Source organism: Silene latifolia, chromosome Y, assembly GCF_048544455.1.
Source record: "Silene latifolia isolate original U9 population chromosome Y, ASM4854445v1, whole genome shotgun sequence".
In the NCBI taxonomy this organism is placed as follows: domain Eukaryota; kingdom Viridiplantae; phylum Streptophyta; class Magnoliopsida; order Caryophyllales; family Caryophyllaceae; genus Silene; species Silene latifolia.
The window spans coordinates 31,997,189-32,020,569 of NC_133538.1; the positions used below are offsets into that span (position 1 = coordinate 31,997,189).

Consider the following 23,381-nt stretch of genomic DNA (forward strand, 5'->3'; position numbering starts at 1 on the left):
ATATCCATATTTACCTCGGCATGTGTCATGGTCACTGGTTTGGTTGGAATGCATATGTACGGTTGTAGAGATTATTTTCATATTAGATTGCAGGCATGTTCTTATAGGTCGTAGTTAGGTGAGTGTCGTTACAAAATTACTTCTTTCTATCTTTACATATATTCACCTGTGCTTATTTGAGTGATTTGAGCGACCCGTGAGAGTCCAATTTGATAAGTCTCTATAGTTGATGGTTTAGCAGTTTTTAACGACTCCATAACTCGTTTGCATGATTCACAATGCTAATTGATTGTTAGTTGTGCATTAAATTGGTTTAGGCTTTACTTGTTGCATTTCGATCTGAGATTGAACTCGTTCCATTAGGTTCTAAGATCGAGTCTAGTTCTTGCTTGGGGACAAGCAAGGGTTTGGTTTGGGGAAGTTTGATGCGTGTCTAATATATGATGTTTTGCACCTCATTTCACACGCATTTCAGAGCTCAATTAAGTAGTTTATGCTACTATTTCCCTTGTTTCGTGTATTTCTTCCTTTTTGTGTGATTTTGTAAGAATGTGAAGAATATGGCGGAAAATGGACCAAATCTGCCCCAGAGTGTTTAGCATAGGATTTGACATGAAGTATTGACTCGAGGAATGAGCTTGGTGCGCGTTTCAACGCCTAAAGATAGCAAAAGCATGGGTGCGTACGAGTTTAACAAGCAAAGAAGCACTTCACGATTTTGCAGCCTGCTTCAGATACCAATATCTCTAGTTCTAGAGCTGATAATCGAGTGATTCTAATTGGAGGTGAAAGCTTATCCTCTTAGCTTTTCAACGCCGCGTAGAACTTCTGATTTAACAAAGCAACAAAGAAATGGCAGCTGTTTTAAGATCGGTGCGCGCTGTAGGAATCGTCAGAATGCAATTCTGTACAGCACTCTTGGTCGATCGACTGGTACAAGTGGTCGATCGACCACCCCACGAGCTGATGCGTGAATTAAAAGACGAGAAGCCCATTGTACTTAAGTTTAGGAAATTAGGTTAAGTTACTTCTTCTATATAACGTAACACAACTCTCCTATATCAGGCATCTAGTTTTCAGATTACTTTACTTTAGGTTTTCATTCACATTCAATTTATCAATAAAGTTCTCATTGCTTTCGGATCTATTCTTCGCTTGTTCCAATTTCGGTAATCCTTGTTCCTTTATTTCAGTTTGTTCTTACTATTTTATTAGTTTAGAAATTGCTAGTTTAGATCCCTTGAACCCTAGTATAGTTTTATGTGCTTTATCAATTTAATTAGTTCAATTATGCTTTCATTTATCGTTATAATTACCAATTTCATTGTTGTTATTTGCATGAATATGAGCAGCTAAATCACCATTTCTAGGATGTAGGGGAGCTATAGCGTAGATGGCATAAATTATAGGCGATTTCGATTCACGGTATGGTCGATCGACCGGTACCCATGGTCGATCAACTGGGTACGCGTCTGGTTTTGCTTTGTTTATTTTGTTAAGTGCTTCATCTTTCAATGAGACCGAAAGAAGACTTGATAGATGCTTAAACTTGACCATCCCATGGATCGAGAGATAGGAATGGACAATAATTAACGAATTAAAACGACTAAATTGCTAAGATCGAGAGATAACGTGATTTAGTTTTCATTAGGAATCATTAATCAAGAACGAGAGTTAGTATTAATGAGACTTAGGGAATAGTAGCATAGGCCGTGAGGTAGCTACTATTTAACATGGACCGAGAGGACTTGTTTTCCTCATCCTTCGCGACCGTATTTCGAAGTTACCTAGGATTATGTGCCATCGCAGCTATAGTGAACCGACCGTCTTAGCATTTCTTTTATCATAGTTTACATCTTTTGCAACTTTTATTTATTTATTTAATTTATGTTATTAGTTTTAGAATTTATTCACATTAAAACCCCCACAACTGTTACCCGACAGACTGAAATATATAGCAACTATTATATCCCTACCTCCCTGCGGATCGACCCTTACTACCGCTTGCCAGTTGTAGTTCGGAATTTATAAATATTATTTTTGGTACTCACTTCGACAGGTATCAGTCCGGTGTCAGTTTTTACTCTAATTAGTGTCATTGCGACCCCGTAGTTGTGCATTAAACACTCCAGGTACTTTTGACAAGTTTTGAAATGTTTTGTTTTCGAAATTGTTTTGAGTTTTCCGACGTATAGTTATACAAAAACTACCGATTAAACGCTGCAATTCCTAAGCATGTTGTAGTCCGATAATCATCGGGTGTTTGTTGGAGACTCGACAAATAATGGGTATCTATAGAGCCCCCAGTCTAACTGAGGTTAGGACAGGGTAAAAGTCAAACTATAGCCTCCAGGTCAATTGAAGATTACAACCTAGAGACCGAAGCGACGTCAAGGCGGATCGAAAGGGTTCGGGCCAAGGATCTGCCGTCGGGAAGGGCGACGCCAAGGCGACTCGGGGATACGAGTCATGGACCTGTCGTCGGGAACAATTTAGAGCTTGTCGACTGTCCGTGTGGGTCGTTTATAGTCCGTTAGACTACGTACGAAGGCTCGCCAGCCATAAGAAGGAGTCATACCTGAGGCATCTTCGGGATACGTCCTTGAGTTATTTCTTGTTTACGGGCAAAGACTCACCAGCCGTGCTGCGGATATGATGGGGCTCGCCAGCCGTGTTGAGGTTACGTTTTGAGGCTCACCAGCCATGTTGAATGTGCGTTGTGAGGCTCGCCAGCCGAGTTGCATGTGCGTTGTGAGGCTCGCCAGCCACGTTGTATGTGCGTTGTGTGGCTCGCCAGCCATGTCGAATATGCATTGTGAGGCTCACCAACCATGTCGGATGTGCGTTGTGAGACTCGCCAGCCATGTTGAATGTGCGTTGTGAGGCTCGCCAGCCATGTCGGATGTGCGTTGTGAGGCTCGCCAGCCATGTCGGATGTGCGTTGTGAGACTCGCCAGCCATGTTGAATGTGTGTTGCGAGGCTCGCCAGTCATTTCAGATGTGCATTGTGAGGCTCGCCAGCCATCTCGGATGTGCGTTGTGAGGCTCGCCAGCTATGTTGAATGTGCGTTGTGAGGCTCGCCAGCCATGTTGAAGGCCGAATGCTCGACCGTGGGAAATAGCCGTGTTAGACGGGCCTATTTCGCGAGGTCGTTTGAGTTTAGCGGGCTCCAGGGGAGGTCTCCGATATCCTGCTGGGGAATTTCGGTGTTTATATTGGATGTTTTTGGTGCCGGAAAGGGATATGTTTGTTAGCTTGGCTCCCGTGGTTGGCGGTGATTTTGAATCTTGAAGAGAGGTGACGGTTTTTATTGCCGTTTGTTGGAAATTTGTAGAAAAGGGCAGATGTGCATTTTGCCATTTGATGTGTGTTTGGGAGATAAGGGTTTTGGTTCCGTCTTCTTGTGATTTGAAAATTTGTAAGGAATAGTGGATTTGAATTTCACTTTCTCGCTTGAAGACGTGACGATTTTTAATGCCGTTTGTTTGAATAAAATATCGAATTTGAATTTCCCTATTCGTTTTCTGTGATTTGAAAATGTTGTTGAAAATTTTGTGAAACAGCGAACTTGAATTTCACTATTTTGTATTTGTTTGAGAAAATGACGGTTTTTAATTCCGTCGTTTGAAAATTTGTGAAAATAGCGAATTTAAATTTCACTATTTTGTATTTGTTTGAGAAAATGACGGTTTTTAATTCCGTCATTTGAAAATTTGTGAAAATAGCGAACTTGAATTTCACTATTTTGTATTTGTTTGAGAAACTGACGGTTTTAAATTCCGTCGTTTGAAAATTTGAAGCTTATGTGGGAATTGGGCCAAAGCCCAAAATTCCGCTGAATAAGCAGGGAATACCCCATTGAGGCGCGAGCCTTTCTGCGAGGGAATGGGGCTCCCCTTTTTCTGTAAAATGACGCGAGAGCAGGTTGCTCTCATTCCATTTCGTCTTCCTTGACACAAAACCACGAAAACCACGAAAAATCGCCATTTCGACTTCGCTGCTTGCTTGACCTCGTGCCATTGTCTTTATGTCATCTCAAGGTATGTAAATCCTCTCAAATCCATTTGAATTTATTTGTCTTTTTGTCATTTGAATTAGGGCGAAACCCTAACCCTTTGAAAAATCGATTTGGGCGTTTTTGTTTAGCCCATTTTTGAGTGAAATTGATGATTGCATTAGGTTAGAAACCTGTTTAGGAGTATAGGGGTGCTTTTAGTTTGCATTTTGGTCCCCGTTCCTGCTCCCTAGGCTCGAAAAAAGTGAGTAAGACGGAAAACCGTCTTATTTCGCAATGCCATGTTTGTTTGCTTGAGTTGTGTGCCCCACTAGGTTGCCTTGTAGTCAGGGAAGACCATATTTGCTATATTGAACCTTCGTTGGGCGTTGTGGGCAAAGTTTTGAATTTTTGCCTTTTTGTGACGGTCTTATGTGTGACGAAATAAGCGTCTGTTTGGGCTCAAACTGAGCCGATTTGTCTTGAAACGGACCTTAACGGTAGTTTAGGTCACTTTGAGACGTGATTAAATCACGTTGTTTTGTTATGGTCATATTTTTAATTTTTGACCTGTTTGTGGCTGAATTGGCGTAAAATTGCCTTTTTGAGTTGCGAAAAATACCCAGTTGGGTCGGGAATTTTTGTTGTTTATTTTTCGGGCCTTATTTGGGCCTTGATGTGTTGGGTGGTTTTTGAAATTTTTGTTGTTGCTTTGACTCGTCTTTTGCTTGAAAAGAAGGGCGAGTCATTTCTTTGTGTGATTTTTTTGTGAATTGTTTCTTGTTTGATGGGTTTGGGCGGGTTTGCCCTTGTTGTTTTTTGCATTTGTAGGTGGTTTGTTTTTTTGGATTTGTCCATTTCGTGTCGTTGCAATGCCGAAATTTCGGCTGACGTTTTTTGTTTTGTCCTGATTGCGGGTGAGTGTTCTGAGCCCACGGGGTCCGTTGCTGAAGCTTTTGACGCCTTGTTTGGGACTGGGCCGGTTAGTACTCCGGCGAGTGCGCCCGAGACGATGTTAGAGGATGCTTCTGAGGAGGAGCCTATTGAGGAGGCTGTTAGAGCCGAGAGAGCTGCGGGGGCTCGTCAGGAGGCCGTTGTTGGGGCCGTTGGTGCTGAGGGAGCCACAGGGGCTCGGGAGGAGCCCGTGGTTGAGGCTGTTGGCGGTGGGAGGGCTCAGACTGGGTCTGAGGCCGGTACCTCTGGGAGGAGGGTTTGTACTAGGAGGCGGAGTCCTTGGCCCTCTAGACGGGGGCTTCAGAACGTTGTGAGGGTTATTGAAAGGCCTCCTCCTCGTCCCGTGGAGTCTTGCGGGGGGAAGAGACGGAGAGTGGAGACGGAAGCGGATGACGTCTTTGTCGATAAATTGGATGTTATACGGGTTACAGCCCCACGGGGGTTGAACCTGCGGGCGGCGCCTGCTTGGGCTGAGGTATTTGACGATAGCCAGTTGTTGTTACGGCTAGACACTCACATCTCTTACCGTGCACACGAGAGCTTGGTGAGTTTGCTGCTTTGTTGAGCTTTTGCTGTTTTGTTGTTTCAGACCTGAATAGGCGTTCTGATGCTGTTTGTTTCCCAATTTCAGGAGATTGCTACCATGAGGATTTTCTCAGGCTTCTCGACTTGCATGGGTTTCTACAACATTCCCCGGGCCGGTACGAGGGCGTTGATAGAGAGGTCGGCTATGGCCGTTGGTGGCTGCTTGGCGCGAGATTCACGGGGCTTCGATTAGGTCGAACCTATGTCTGATTCGTGCCATGTTGGACCGTTACTGGGACACGACGTCGTCGTTCCACATTGAGTTCGGGGACGTCGGTTTCACCTTGTAGGACTTTGCCATGATATCGGGCCTTCCCTGTGGTGAGACGCATGTTGAGTTCCTGGAGATGCCGGAGAGAGTGTCTTCCGCCGTGGTGACGGGTTTGATCGACAATGTTTTTCCTGAGTCGTTTGACATCACTCCTTTCCTGATCGTGAACTCCTACGTGAGGGACCACTTCAGGGGGAGAGTGGCTGGCTTTGTTCCGGCGCCATTGGCGAGTCTGAAGGCTGAGGCTGAGGCTGACGCGTAGGAGGCGCGATTGTGGTACTTCTTGGGTACCACGTACTTTGGTGACAAGGGTGAGCGCTTGTCGACCAAGGTACTTCCTCTGCTTTCTGACTTGAACGCTAATACCGTCGTTTTAGTACCAAAAATAAATACCTAAAACTACTAACAGAAGCTAGTGGAAGTAGGGTCGATCTCCACAGGGAGATGGGAAAATGTATGCTAAACTTAGTTCATCTGAGTAACTGTTTCTTGGGGGTTTTAATTGATTTGTTCTAAACTACGGAGACTAAAAGAGAAATAAAGTAAGAGCAATAAAGTAGAAATAAGCCGAGTTTATCAAGTAGAGAAAAACAGCTAAGACAGTCGGTTCACCATGATTCTCGAGAAATCTAGTCTAGGGTCTTAGGTCAATGCAGATTCGATCTACAGGTTAGTGAAAAGGTCCTTCCGGTCCGCTATTCGCCCTAAAACATTACTAACTTAGCTTCCGCCCTTGTTAAAATGCTCTAATGTTCACTGCAGGTCTTACCCATTCCAATCTTCCGATCCAGGTCAAGGTGTACCAAGGTTAATCATCTAATTGCGTCGACTCAAGCAGACAAGAACAATTAAATGCAGTAATTAACAACATAGATCTACTTCGCACTTAATCCTAATCACCTATTCATAATTCCCTTAAAATCATGGCTTCCCTATGTCCTAGCAAAAGGGTTTAGTTATGCATAATTATTGAGTAAACAACAACAACACATAAACTCGAAGAATTCAACATAGTAAAAGTCTAAGAAGAGAATAAAAAGAATAGAGATTAATGGAATGAAAACAATAAAACAAAGTAATTAATTAATTAAGAGTAGAGAATACCGATTACATGGGAAGAGTAAAATAGAGAATTAGGTTTTCAAGTGTAAAAATATCAGAGAGAGTAAGGGAGAGAGAAGTCGAAGAAGAGAAGGGATTTTTTCTACTTATGACTGCCGTCATTCTTATTTATTCCAAATTATAAAAGGAAATATTGAAATAAACTCAGAATACGCCTAAAAGACCAATCCTCTCGATCGAGTGAAATGAAACCACTCGATCGAGGATAAAACCCAGTAAACCTCTCGATCGAGTAACATAAGTACTCGATCGAGGACTTCAATAAACGACCGTTTCAATCGAGTAAAGAGAGAACTCGATCGGGGAACTTAAGCAGGATAAAGAATTCGATCAACCAGTTTAAGCAACTAACTTGGTCGATCGAGCTATATTAACACGGGTGGACTCCTTGACACCTTCTGAAGCCACTTCACGCATCTCTAAGTGACAATTTCCAAGTTCCGATTCCTCCTTCTCCAAAATGCATGATATTGGGACAGGTTCAGGCTCGGTTTCGCTCCTTTCCGGTTCATACTTGTAATTAATACAAGACAAACCAAAGTAGAATATTCGGGGGCATTTTGTAGCTAGATGCCACGTAGATAACATAGAAATGCGTGTGAATATGAGGTAACAACCTTATATAAAAAACCTTATATAAAATACAAGCATCAAATCTCGCCAAACCAAACCTTTGATTGTCCCCAAGCAAACTATGAATACAACTAAAGACAAGTAATAGAACGGGACCAACTTATCAGCTACAAATTGTCCACCCAAGCCAATTTAATGTAACAACTAACAGAGTGGCGGTAGTAAGTGCAAACGAATTAAATCAATGCTTCAAACTATTAAACCATCGACCTTGCAAGACTCATATATATCGGACTCTTACGGGTCGCTCATCACACAAATTAAGCACAAGGTGAGTATATTGGTAAGAGATAGAAAGAAGTAGATACACTCAACTAACTTGACCTATAAGAGCATGCATGCAGCTGACATGAAACCGATTTCTACCGACCGTACATATGCATTCCAACCAATCAGGACCGAGACATACGCCGAGGACTTACATATGATGTGAGGTGAGGCTATTGGGTAAAAGGGGCAAAATGAATTTGGATAAGCGAAGATAAAGTCAAGCCGGTACAACCATAACCAAATGAGAAGATCATCTTGCTTCACCATGCAATACAAAATGTAGAAATGTGCCATTGTGGCAAAACATCAGTCACATCAACGAAGGACTCCCCATAAGAAGTATGATAAGCATGGGAGTTCTATTCAACGATCTCATTTGCATATGTATTTTTTCTTTTTCGTTCTTTCTTTCTTCATTTTTCTTTCTTCGTATTTCTTTTTTTCAATTTTTTTTCTTTCTTTAAATTCATTTGTTCAGTTCATACCACCAACTTCAATTCTTTTAAAGCGAGCCAAATAGATAAGGGTAACAGCATACCCACGAAAACCACTGGAACTAGCTTGACAGGGCAGGCTAAGTTTGGATGTAGTTAAGGGGTCAAAAAGGCAGATTTGGTTATTGTGAAGTTTATGGGTAGTAATGAAAGAAGGGATTGTAAGTTACCTCTCCACGAGTGTCACCACCACAAACCGAATGCATACGGGTACCGAGAAAAGGGCATCCTGCATGTGCAAATTGATGTTACACATGACTTATAGAGAGTACTACTCACATCTTATATGAAATTGGTCATGAATGTCACCAGCTTATCATGCTCTAAATCTTATAATGTATATGTAGCTTGCCAATATAAGAGTCAAGTCTATTCGTTCAGATAAGTTTAAACCAAAAACTCGTAGATTATGCACATTACCACACCAACAGAATGTTAAGAATATGCAAGGCAGGGTAAAAGACTCAAAGTAGCTTAAAAAGTTCAACGTCCGACTCAACCTAAATGCAAAATTAAGCGTGAAATTTTGTACAATTTTAATTAAAATAGCAATGTAAACAGCATTGCGTGCGAAAATAAATAAACATGCAAACTGAAATTCAATAAACAACATGCAGACACAGATATGGATGCATACCTCCCCAAACCAAACCGTACAATGCACTCATTGTACCAAAAATAGGGAAAGGAATGCAAACTGAAGAGAAAAGGAGAATGGGACTCGGAAAACTTATAATATGGCGTGAAGTTGGGACCTCCCCAAACAGACCATGAACATGGGAGGTCGCAAATAACCGATTAACGTCGCAGAATCCGAGATATATCAACATCACTCGATCAAAAGGTCAGAAGAACTCGATCGAGTAAGATAGGAGGTAGAAGTTCTCGATCGAAAAGGAGGAGTTGTCGATCGAGAAGGCTGATTTTGCAAGCCTTCGATCGAAGAGAGTAGGTGTTCGATCGAAAGGAAAGAGCAGCAAAAGCGTTCAATCGAGGAACCAAAGCTCTCGATCGAACAGTTTACATAAGAATCCTGCAAAAACGCAACATAAATCCTACGAGACTAACATAATAGCTTAAATGTTCAGCCTATTGTTTGGAAAAGTATAGTCTAAGCACACAAAAACAATTCAAAAAGTTTAAACAAAATTACAACAAAAACAGGTCGGGTTGCCTCCCGGATAGAGCAGGTTTAAGAGGTCTCGCACGACCTTTTGGCTTCAATTTTCTAGCTCATCAGGATTGTCGAAGTAGAGAACTTCAACTCTGCCATCCACATCATTTGCCTCATGGTAATGCTTTACATATTGGCCATTGACTTTGAACCTGTTGCCCTCAGAACTTTCTAATTCAACGGACCCAAATTTGGTGACAGCTGGTACTCTGTAGGGGCCACTCCACCTGGACTTCAGCTTACCAGGAAACAAGCGCAGTCGGGCATTAAATAGAAACACTTTCTTCCCGACATGAAATTCTCGAGGTATGATCCATTTATCGTGCCATCTCTTCGTTTTCTCTTTATAAATGCGCGAGCTATCATAGGCATTAAGCCTAAACTCTTACGGCTTATCTAGCTGCAATAAACGATTCTGACCGCATAACTTAGGATCATAATTCAACTCACGAATAGCCCACTAAGCCTTACACTCTAACTCAACAGGGAAATGACAAGACTTCCCATAAACCAACCGATATGGTGATGCACCAATCGGTGTTTTAAAGGCAGTCCGATAAGCGCATAATGTGTCGTCTAACTTTAGACTCCAGTCCTTCCGTGATTTAGAAACTACCTTAGCCAAAATCTCTTTTAGTTCCCTATTAGAGACCTCAACCTGCCCACTGGTTTGGGGATGATACCCCAAACCACGCCGATGTTGGACACCGACTTTAGACAGAATAGATGTAAGTTTCTTTTCTTTAAAGTGCATTCCCCCATCACTAATGACGATCCTAAGGACACCAAATCGGGGAAAAATAATCTTTTTGAACATCTTAATCACGGTCTTGGCATCACAATTAGGTGAAGCAATTGCTTCCACCTACTTAGACACATAATCTACTGCTACCAAAATATACCTGTTCTCTTTACTAGATGGGAATGGTCCTTGGAAATCAATGCCCCAGACATCAAAAACCTTGACCTTTAGGATGCCTTTCTGTGGCATCTCATGTCTCTTAGATATATTCCCAGAGCGTTGGCAAGCATCACAAGCTTAAACAAACACTTTAGCATCGGCAAATAAAGTAGGCCAGTAAAAACCAGATTGAAGTACCTTAGCCACGGTGCGTGACGGACCGTGGTGACCACCATCGGAAGATAAGTGACAGCCTTCTAGGATCGCCTTGGTCTCCCACTGCAGAATACACCGTCTGTAGAGACCGTCTGCACACTCCTTAAATAAATAAGGATCATCCCAGAAGTACTGCTTAGCATTATAAAGAAAACGCTTCTTCTGCTGATAAGAAAGATCGGGTGGCAGCTCGACACTGACAACATAGTTAGCCAAATCTGCATACCATGGGTCATGTTTAGTGTTAGGCAAAATAGCAAATAAAGAATCATCGGGAAAAGAATCATCAATAGGTAAAGAATCCTCTCCCTCCTGCTGCGATAATCGCGACAGGTGATCAGCTACAACATTCTCTGCACCCTTCTTATCTTTGATCTGTAAATTAAATTCCTGGAGAAGAAGTATCCATCTTAGTAGTCGTGGTTTAGCTTCCTTCTTAGCAAGAAGGTATCTCAGCGCTCACTACTACAAATGAGCACTTGGGCCACGGCTAAATTCGTGGCGCAAGTACTAAATTTTCGTGGCTAAATCATTTTGACACGGGAATACCTTTCGTGGCGCAAGTGGCCGTGGCAAAGGGATAGCCACGGGAAAAACAAGAACGTGGCTATTATTGAATTTTTGGCCACGGATTCTCTCGTGGCTAATAACTCCCGTGGCCAAAGAAATTTCCCGTGGCAAAAAAATAATTCCCGTGGCAAATAATATATATGAAAATTAAATAAATAAAACGTAAAATAATTTATTTATTTTTCACAATGCGTATTTTATCATATACTTTAACCGTGACAATCTAGGTAATTGTTTCGCTAGTTAACTTGATTCATTTGAACGTTATTTCGTTTCAAGAGTCATGCATTTGTGAGCATCGGAGAGGCTTCCCAGGAGGTCACCCATCCCAACACTACTCTCACATGAGCACGCTTAACCGTAGAGTTATTTTGATGTGCCACCGAAATTGAATGTTACCTTTGTTGATATAATTAGCACTTTGAATCCTTTTAAGTTTATTTTTTTTCTTTCTAATCTTACCTTTAGTACTATTTAATTACATAAATGTTACATGTTTTACAATTTTTGCGGGAAAAATATTATTTTGGCCGAAACAATTAAATTTTCGACATCAACCTCCTGATTAATGATTTTGACATCATTTTTTTTTGCCCAAGTCAGTAAACCATTTTCTCCAAAAAGTAAAATTAATTGTGTTTTCCTAACATTTTTTTATTTCTTTTGTTTATCGACATACTTATTTTCATTTCTCATGTACTCATTTTTTCGTATATTTTTCTTCGCAAATTCTATTGTATAACCGTTGTACCTGCGAATGGCTGCGATATAAAAAATGAGACCATTTTTTGGTAAAATAATGACCGCCTTTTATAATTAAAGGTCGTTTTCCCCCAAAGTGAACACTATTAACCAAAAAATAGTCACTTTTTTACCCCAAAACCACGAAAAAGATTATTGTACAAAAGAATCGCTTATTTTCCTAAACTGATTTCTCGTTGTTATGATTTATCATTTCTTTTCTTAAAATTTTCACATTATTTGCACATGTGACTTTAAATTATTATAATTTATATATTTTTCAGTGTGATGCGCTCATTTTCAATGAAAAAAATTTCCCAATTTTTTCTCAAAGAAGTTAAATTTTACGTAAATTTTTCACGGTACCCTCGAATTTTGACAGATTACATATGGTACTCTTTTTTTAAAGTTTTTACATATGGTACCCATGCATTTACGTTTTTCAGTCTCAGAATACCCTTTGACAAACTTCCGTCATAACGCCGCTACTCATATGCCTTGTGACGCCTTTTTTTGTTATCTAATACACTATCAATTCATCATCTAATAATACCTAAATCCTTATTTTGTCTAATAAACTAACATTTAGTACCTAAATAATATAACAATAACAACATAACATACACAATTACTTATCAAATTACTTATAGGAGTAACGACGTTATAACGAAATTTCCCCAAAGAGTATTCTGGGAATGAAAAAGGTAAACACAAGGGCAACATATGTAGAAACTTAAAATAAGAGGTACCATGCGTAATCTGGCAAAGTTCAAGGGTACCATGGGAAATTTCCGTAAATTTTATATCAAATTCAAATTTTTCTATAAATATCCTACAAATAAAGTTGGAAATAAAATTTTGAATGAAATAGTTTAACAATATATTAATTTTGGATTTTCAAAGATAGATGGTAAATAACTTTTTTATTCAATTTGATATGCTATATCTTTAAATGTGATACGATCATGAATTCATTTTTAAAATAATGTTCAAAAATAAAATATTTGTCGTTTTGGTTCGGTTTTGAAAATATTTGTCGAAATGGTGTCCAAATAAGCTCGGAAAATTCTGAACCTGGAACACGGGATGGACACGCCATTTGAAATGGCGTTTTTACTAACAATACTAGAAATTGAAAAAAAAAAAAAAAGTGGACACGCCGTTTGGAATGGCGTGTCTCTTTTCCTCCTTTTTCTCTTACCTTCATCCCTGCAACTCTTCACTCCTTTATTTCTGACAAAAAAAAATCAACTCTTACATCTATGTCATCTCCTTTAAATTCATATGAGCATCCAACACCTGCAACAAAAAACAACCTCACTCAATCAACGACTCACTCCACTCCGTTGCCCACTTAGTCGTTCGACCACCATCGATGCCCATCTCCTTTTGCTTCGCCCGACCCCAACTTTCAACCTCCCACCGTCATTGCAATCGAGCAAGCATGTCACTTTACTCTAGCATGAAACCGACCCAAAATAATCCATACTACACAATCCGAATTCAATCACCAATCGATTACGTTCACCCATTGGTATCAATCAGAAATTAATCATCTATTGATCTAGTGTAAGGTGCGATGTTTCATGAATTTGTTTTTTTGTAGATGTAGTGCCCTGGTTTGTTGTATAAGTGAGCAAAGGACGGAGGTGATTAATCCGGATCTTGTGGTGCGGAAACGGTAGAGCAGAGCAACCATTATTGATATCAATGGAGCATGTATGTAACGGTTGAATGGGGAGGATGAAGTTGGATGAATGATTGAGATGCTATCATAGAGAAGTAGCGTGAACACGCCGATGCTATTGGCGGGTCTCTTGTAACATACACGCCATGTGAAATGGCGGGTTTGTCTCCATTTTTTTTTTAATTTGTAGTTTACCGTGAACACGCCATTTGGAATGGCGTGTCTATCCCATATTCCGGTTCAGAATTTTCCGACCCTACGTGGACACCATTTCGACAAATATTTTCAAAACCGAACCAAAATGACAAATATTTTATTTTTGAACATTATTTTAAAAATGGATTCTACGATCATTTAAGATTGTTTTTCAAGATTATAAAGTTTAATTTAAAAAAGTAAAAGAAATTCACGACTTTAATAAACAGAGTATATATTAAAACAATTTTTTAAAATTATCAATATTTTGAAAAACCTACAAAACATAAATGTGATCTGTAAAAAATCAAAAAATTAGACGATAAACTTTTCTTTGCTTGCATATAAGTTTATAAAATTTAAAAATTTCTTATTAAAGTAAATAAAACAATAAAAAATATAAATTAAATTAATCAAAGTGTTTCTAAATTTTTATATTCAAATGTATTTTCATATTATTAAATTTGATTAAATTTCATTCAGATTTAAGTCGGAAAAGATACTCGCCACGGGTGTTTGTTTGTTCGTGGCTAAGAAAATATTTGTCACGGAACAATTCGTGACTAAATAAAATTTCGCCGCGGGTATGACATAGGCCGTGGCTAAAATGATTATTTGCCACGGGTGTAGCCTAATTCGTGGCGTAAGTGACTTTTTGCCACGGGAAAAGTTATCCCGTGGCATAAATTTTTTTCCAAAATAATGAATAAGTTTTTCCCGTGGCTAAGCAAAATTTAGCCACGAATTATGAGTTCCCGTGGCATAGTTCGTGGCGCAAGTGATGATTTGTTGTAGTGGCTGTATGGTCAGTAAAAACAGTGACTTCTGACCCTATCAAATAAGAACGAAACTTCTCCAGCGCATAAACCACTGCTAATAGCTCCTTCTCAGTAGTGGTGTACTTTACTTGAGCCTCATCCAGAGTTCGGCTTGCATAGTAAATTGCATTCAGGGCCTTGTCTTTCCACTGGCCTAACACCGCTCCTAGTGCATAGTCACTAGCATCGCATAAAATTTCAAACGGCAAATCCCAGTTAGGGGGCTGAATAATCGATGCTGAAATCAAGGCCTGCTTTAACCTACTAAAAGCAGAAAGACACTTATTAGTAAATGCAAAGGGAGTATCCTTAAGCAACAGTTGTGTAAGTGGTTTAGCAATTTTTGAAAAATCCTTAATGAACCGGCGATAAAAGCCGGCATGACCAAGGAAACTCCTCACTCCTTTAACATTAACAGGAGGAGGTAACTACTGAATCACTTGCACCTTTGCTTTATCAACTTCGATGCCTCTATTAGAAACTAAGTGCCCTAAGACAACTCCCTCGTTGACCATAAAGTGACACTTCTCCCAATTAAGCACAAGATTAACCTCAATGCAACGCTGCAACACTTTATCCAGGTTAGACAGACAATTGGCAAAATCACTTCCATAGACACTAAAATCATCCATAAAGACTTCCATAATATACTCTATATACTCAGAAAATATCCCCATCATGCACCTTTGAAAGGTGGCAGGGGCATTGCACAAACCAAAAGGCATCCTACGATAAGCAAAAACACCCTGAGGACAAGTAAAAGTAGTATTTTCCTGATCATCTTGATGAATAGGGATCTGAAAAAACCCTGAGTATCCATCTAAATAATAGAAAAACTTATGAGAAGCTAAACTTTCTACCATATGATCGATAAAACGAAGGGGAAAGTGATCTTTCTTCGTGGCGGCATTTAGCTGTCTGTAGTCTATGCACATCCGCCAACCAGTTACTACTCAAGTAGGTATCAATTCGTTCTTATCATTCTTGACCATAGTAGTCCCTCCTTTCTTAGGAACCACCTGAACTCGACTCACCCACTTAGAATGACCAACAAAATAGATAATACCTGCATTGAGCAGCTTCATTACCTCAGCCATCACAACATCCTACATCTTCTGGTTCAGTCGGCACTGACCCTGTCTGCAAGGTTTGTGATCTTCCTCTAGCTCAATTCTGTGCATACAAATATCAGGACTTATGCCCTTAATGTCATCCAATGAATAACCCATTGCTTTCTTGTTTTTCTTAAGAACAGCTAGCAAAGCGGTCAGCTGATCATTATCCAATTTAGCACTAACAATGACTGGATATTGCTCTATATCATCAAAAAATGCATATTTATGATGGGAAGGAAGAGGCTTACGCTCGGGTACCTTTACCTCTATAGCGCAGAGAATATTTATCATTTGTTCCACTCTCTCCTTCAGCGTCGGTTAGTTCACACACATCTATTGCAGCTTCAAGCAAATCCAACATAGCGTCATTGTTCTCTGGGTTATCTGCACACTCATCTAACAATATCAAAGCTTCTAGTGGATCCTTTATCAAGGAATCTGACCAGAACTCATAAACAGAATCGTCAATAATATCAACTGAATAACAAGTATCCTCTATCATTGGGCGAGCAAGTGTACCAGGTAAACTAAAGGTGATTGCATCATCCCTCACTGCAAGAGTCAAACACCCTTGTTTGACAACAATAATGGCCCCAGCTGTACATAAGAATGGTCTTCCTAGTATAATTGGGGTCCGGGTATCCTCAACTATGTCCAAAACAATGAAGTCCACTGGTATAAAGAACTTGCCTACTTTAACAAGCACGTCTTCTAGGATACCTAATGGTCGCCTAACAGATCTATCAGCCATCTGTAAGGTAATATTAGTCATTTTAAGGTGACCCATATTATGTTTCTTGCAGACAGAGTAAGGCATGACACTAACGCTAGCTCCTAAATCACAGAGAGCCTTATCTATCACTTCGTTTCCTATGGTACAGGTAATAGAGAAACTACCCGGGTCTTTCATTTTAGGAGGAGCTTTAATGAAAAGTAAATTACTAGAGTCTTCCATTAATGCAAAAATCTCGAATTCACTAAGCTCTCTCTTACGCGTCAAAATGTCTTTCATAAATTTTGCGTAAGTGGGTACCTGGGTAATAAGTTCAGTAAAAGGGACTGTTACCTGAAGGTTCTTGACCACATCCACGAATTTACCGTACTGTTGCTCGACCTTAGCATCTTTCAGACGTCCCGGATAAGGAATTCTGGTAACAATAAGCGGGTCTGCGAATTTCTCTTTACCTTTATCAGAACGTGGCATCTTCACAGCAAAGGAAGACGACACGACATTGGAATTAGGCTTCAAAACAGGACTTCCGCTGGCACAAGCACTCGATCGAGTACTACACCCACTCGATCGAACGTTTTCTCCAGGCATTTCACTCGATCGAGGAATGCATACCTCTCGATCGAGAACATCAGATTCGGCACAGTTCGATAGAAAACCTGGACCACACGATTGAACATTTTTGGTGGGCAAGTCACTCGATCGAGTATTTTCGGAGGGCAGATCATTCGATCAAGGAGAATTGTCACTCAATCGGGTGATGTGACGATGCTCAGCAGAGGCATCTTCGATTAATTCCTCCAAAATAATTTCCGGAATTTTGTCAACAGTTATATCATCATTTCCTGGCATTTTCGGTCCATCGTAGGTAAGACCACTTTGGAGATTTATTGCATTGATCGGATCACATTGAGGTGGGTGATTCACGTGATTTTGCTCCGATGTAAGTTGCGCGACTTGGTCCTGCAACTTTTCTATAGAGTTGTCAACTGTGTCCGACTTTCTTTCAAGTTGAAGTGCTAAGGATAGCACCAAGGACTTCAACTCCACAATTTCTACAATTGTAGAAGGTGAATCAACTTGTTGTGGCTTCGGATTAGGAGGACTAGAGATACTTGGCATGGTCAAGTCTTCATATAGCTTAGAGAACGGAACTTCTTGCTTGAATTTTTGATAAGCACGGGCTCGCTCTACATCCGCCATGTAAGTAATAGGATCATGTCCTTCTGTACCACATCTACCACAAACAACCTCTTGCTCAATCATTGCATGAACTTGCTCATGCGAACCCGAAATTTGTAGTGTCTCCGTATTATCAAACCTCCCACTGGAACTTTCCACTTCAGCTACCAAAGATTCATTTACTCGTCTACCTCCTCTGGGATTTCCATATTCAGCTACGTGAATGGCCATTTATTCAATAAGATGCCATCCTTTATCATCTCAATATTTTTCTGGAAGCTCCCTTTGGCCGCGTTATCTAATATGGCTCTTTGGTCAGGATATAACCCATTGTAAAATTGGGTACATAAGAACCAACGTTTGAAGCCATGATGGGGTACAGAACGAACAAGTTTCTTGAACCTAGTCTAGGCCCCATTCATATTTTCAGTAGGCATTTGTGTGAATACATTTATTTGGCCTCTCAACGCATTAGTGCGCTGTGGTGAAAGTACCGTCTGTAAAAGGCTAAAGCTAGGGAATTCCAGTCAGTAACACCGACAGCTTCCCTGTCCAAGTCTCTCAACCATTCCTGGGCGTCATCAGTCTACGAAAAGGGAAAAAGAACTCCCTTGACCCTATCCCGTGTCACCCCAACAACTAAGGGGATGGTAGAACAATACTCCGTGAACAGCTCTATATGCTTACATGGATCCTCGCCAGGTACTCCCTTGAAGAGATTTCTCTCAACCAACTGTATATAGGATGGATGAATCCCAAAGGTCCCTGCGTCTGTAGTGGGAAGCAGAAAACCTTTAGGTAGAGAATCCACGGTAGGTTCTGAGTGACTGGCGATGTTTGGCATCTTAGCAAGTAGAGTTGATAGAACAACATGGAAGACAATGTTCTCTTCTAGAACAGATTTCCTACAACACTAATAAAGGACTAGAAAAATATGAGATCAATCTCAAGGGGAATAAATTACTTGAGACGAGAGACAAACTTAAGATAAAGCAACAAAATTACGCCACCTCCCCGGCAACGGCGCCAAAATTTGATACCGTCGTTTTAGTACCAAAAATAAATACCTAAAACTACTAACAGAAGCTAGTGGAAGTAGGGTCGATCTCCATAGGGAGATGGGAAAATGTATGCTAAACTTAGTTCGTCTGAGTAACTGTTTCTTGGGGTTTTAATTGATTTGTTCTAAACTACGGAGACTAAAAGAGAAATAAAGTAAGAGTAATTGATATGTTCATTTTATATACACTTTTACCCCTCATTTTAGCTCGGTTTCTATTGATTATTATACTTTAATTAGTATATTTTTAAGCTAATTTTGTGTTCTAGGTGTATTGTTGTGTTTGCTACGGTTTTGTAGGAATCTAAGCTTTTAGAAGCTTTTTTCTATGATTTTGTACACCAAGTTCACTAAGCTAAACAAAGGCCAAATATTGGACTAAGTGTGTGAAGATTGCTTGGGTTTTGCATGAAGATTTAGTGGATTGAAGTAAGGAATTACAAATGAAGCCAAATGTAAAGTCAAGCCCAAAATGAAGGTCCATCTTAAGGTGCAAGCATTGGATGCCAAGAGAGCTTAAGATGCTAGGAATTTAGAGCATTACCGGGTGATTAAAGAGCATTAAAACACGAGCATAGAGATTCCACACGTAATTAATCAAGAATTAAGGCAATTAACCGAGGAACACACGACCCCGATCGGGGCCGCCCAACCCCGATTGGGGTTGCATGCTCATTGATTGTTTACGTTTCATTCTCCTCTCCTATAAATAGGAGTGGTATTCCAAGGTTTTAGGCATCTCATTTTTACGTCCAAGTTTACTACAATAAGCTTCAAGCATTATAGTTTCACTAATTAGTTTTCTCTTTTTTAGTTTACAATTTGTTAAGCATTCCCTTAGTTAACCTTTCAACATTTTGTACTTCAAGATATTGTTCAAGCATTTGATATTCAAGCTTTTGGTTATTTGTTATTTGTTCTTCCATATAAGTTCGCCTCTATAAGGTATTTCTAATTCCAAGTTTGCAATTTTACATTATTATTTTAGTTACCACATAGTTATTATAATCAAGCATTTCATTTTACATTAGCATTAATCCTTTCACATGTTATATCATCTAATTTACATAAATTAAACAACCATGTTTAACATTTCTTATAATTTAGTTTGCAATTTACATTTTAGTATGAGTAGCTAAATTTCCTAGTCTAAAGGCTAGGGGAGCCATGCAAAATAAAATGTATAACACGTTTAAATAAGTTTATAATAATATTGTTCAATTGTTTCCATCACATATTTGCATTGTTACGTTTAATCTTTGATTATCGGCCGTAGTTGTAGATTAAATTTGTTCATGCGTTCTAAAGTCGAGAGGCACAGAATTAAACTAGACTAAGCATGTGTGGTAGGACGACCTGGTCATGGACGAGAGTTTTTCTAGGACCCGGTCTATGGTTGATACTAATGCCGTAAGGTGGGTATCTCTAAGCCTAAACAATTGACAAAATTATTAGTACCAAATTTATCATGTTCATATGTTTACCTTTGCATGAGTGACCCGAACCCTTTAGACTCATTTTTATTATATTATTTACATCGCAATTTTTATTAATCATCAACCAAACAAACCAAACCCAAAATCGAAGTCGACCTTGATAAAAATCTACCCATAGCAATTCACGACGTAATTCCCGTTTCCTTGTGTTCGACCCCTATTACTACATTAATTTGTGTCTAGGGAGTTTATCTTTGCATAGGTTCGCGATAAGCCTATCAAATTTTGGCGCCGTTGCCGGGGAAACGGTTTTATTGCATTTTGAATTCTTGATTTTTATCTTGTTTTTCTTTGTCTTGGGGAACACTTGTTCCTTGAGACCGTTACTTATCACTTCTCTAGAAATTGTTGTCTTATGCCCAGGTCCTCACGCAAGAAAGAATTGCTTTCACCAGATTCCGATCCCGAGAGAACCTTTAGGAGAAGACGACGTTTTTGGAAAGAAGGGAAAGAGGTCTCTTCTCCCGTACAAGCCGATAGTGCTAGAATGTATTACTTAGACGATCTAGAAGCCCTTGAAGAGGAGGAGGTTTCAAGTTCATCATCTCCACCACCATCACCATCTACTACCAAAAAGATGGTGAAACTTTCTGATCACTCAAAGCCCACCGCGGCCATGCTTCCGGCCGGAATCACAACCACTCAAATCACCGCGTCGGACTTCGAGATCAAACCGGCTTTTATTAGCCTTGTGGAGAGGAAGCAATTTGGGGGAAGTCCTTTGGAGGATCCCAATTTTCATGTGCAAAACTTTTGTGACTATTGCTCCATGATCCGTCAAACGGGCGTCACTCAAGCCCAAATAAGGGAAATACTATTCCCTCTCTCTTTGAAGGACAAGGCCAAGCTTTGGATCAATAGCCTTGACCGCACCACCATGGGAATCACAAAAACGGAGACTTTGGCTCTTGCTTTTTATCAAAAGTTTTTTCCACCGGAGAAAACTCAAACTTTGAGGAGCCAAATTACCGGATTCCGTCAACAAGCTCTTGAGAGCTTATATGAGGCTTGGGAGAGGTACAAAGAGCTTCAAAGACAATGCCCACATCATGGGCTAGATGATTGGTTTCTAGCAATAACATTCTACAATGGATGTTGTGCCGAGTCCCGAAGGATTCTTGATTCCGCCAACAATGGGCGGTTTGATCAAATAGACACCGACCTTGCTCATGCCACGATCGAATCTATGGCGGTCCATGATGCCCAATATGTCAATTCTCGAGTTGTGCCATCCAAGGTAAAGAAGAATCCTCCATCAACTCCATTTTGCTAGCTCATATTGCCTTGCTCCAACAATAATTGGCGGAAAGGGATGCTAGAGATTCCGTTCAAAAAGTCAATGCTATATCTTCAACAAGCCAAATCGTTGTGTATGATGGTTGCAGAGGTGCGGGTCATTATGCCGCACATTGCCAAGCTCCTATTGAAGAGGTAAATGCCATTCTAGCTTTAAGACAAAATGCTTATCCACCGGGTACATTCTCAAACACATATAACCCAAATTCAAGATTTCACCCGAATATGTCTTATAGAAGCAACAATGTGCTAAATCCTAAACCACAACCCCCACCACAACAAAATGTCTATGTCCCTCAACAACAAAAATATGTCCCTCCACCGGGTTATCAAAATCAACAAAGGCCCCCACAAAACAATTTCCAACAAAACCAACCTCCACCACAAAATGCCCAACAAAATAACCAAGAGGGAGGTAAGCTTGAGGGCTTGATAGTCCATATGCAAAAGGAATTGTTGGCTCAAATACAAAAGAATGAGCAAGTCAAAATGCCGCAATCAAAATGTTGGAGCAACAAATGGCTCAATTGGCCTCATCTAGCTCTTCAAGGAAATCGGGTCAACTACCCCCTCAAGGTGAGCAACCACATGCTACTCTTAATGCTATCTCCTTAAGAAGTGGTACAAAATATGATGGGCCACCCATGCCCAAAGATGATGAGGAGGTACTTGTTGAGTTGGAGGTCTCTCCAAATGATAAGGAAATTGAAGAAATTCCCAAGAAAGTGGATGATCCACTTGTTGTTGAGAAAGTCAAGGAAGTGGAGGATGCTCCTCCAAAGAAAGAAGTTGAAGCAAAGATTCCGGAAAAAGTCAAAGTGCCATTTCCTCATAGATTGGCAAAGCATCAAAAGAATTCTCAATTCGGTAAATTCATGGAAGTTGTGAAGAATCTACAGTAACTTAGTTCCTTTTACCGAATTAATCACTCAAATTCCATCTTACACTAAGTTCATGAAAGACATTTTAACTAAGAAGAGGACTTTTGATGAGGTTGAAACAATAGCTCTCACCGCCGAGGTGAGTGCTCTTTTGCAAAACAAGTCCACTCCTAAGTTAAAAGATCCCGGTAGCTTTTCTATTCCATGCACAATTGGCACCTACCGAATTGATAAAGCTTTATGCGATTTAGGTGCTAGTGTGAGTGTAATACCTTACTCTATTTGTGCTAAGCTTAATATGGGAGTCTTAAAATGCACTAGTGTCACATTGCAAATGGCGGACCGTTCTATAAAATGCCCTTTGGGAGTTTTGGAGGATGTTCCCGTTAAGGTTGGTAAGTTTTTCATTCCGATTGATTTTATTGTTTTTGACATGGCCGAAGATGCCCAAATCCCAATCATTTTGGGAAGACCATTTTTACACACCGCGGGTGCGTTAATTGATGTCAAGAACGGTAAAATTACATTGGAAGTGGGTGACGATAAGGTCACATATAATTTGAATAGTGCCATTAAGAGTCCTATGATAGAAGAGTCTTGTTATTCTATTGATATTTTGGATGTTGTTGACATTGTTATAGAAGACTCTACCTCTCGATCTTTATCTAAATATCCCTTGGAGGCACTCTTGCTTTTAGAATCATTTGCAGGTGATGATGAGATTGGAAATGAGGAGATTGATGCTTTGGAGCAAGAATTGGATGGATAGGAGCTATCATTGGAGGAGAGCTCACACTTTATTGGCTTGGTTGCTACACCTCAAGATGTTGAGGTACAAAAATCTGAGCTTAAGCCCCTTCCTTCCAATTTGAGGTATGCTTTTTTAGATTATGAGGGGATGTGTCCGGTAATCGTTAGTGCTAAATTAGATGAGAGTCAATTGGCTAAATTGCTTCCTGTCTTAAGTTCTCACAAGAAAGCCATTGGTTATAAAC

At 40.1% G+C, this 23,381-nt stretch overlaps 1 non-coding gene across 1 annotated transcript; it reads right to left on the reverse strand.

Annotated features, from left to right (window-relative positions):
* Positions 1-21,158: 21,158 nt before the first annotated feature.
* On the reverse strand, positions 21,159-21,265 carry LOC141635021 (small nucleolar RNA R71). The gene has a single exon (XR_012539730.1). It is a non-coding gene; the product is annotated as a small nucleolar RNA R71 (small nucleolar RNA).
* Positions 21,266-23,381: the final 2,116 nt, after the last annotated feature.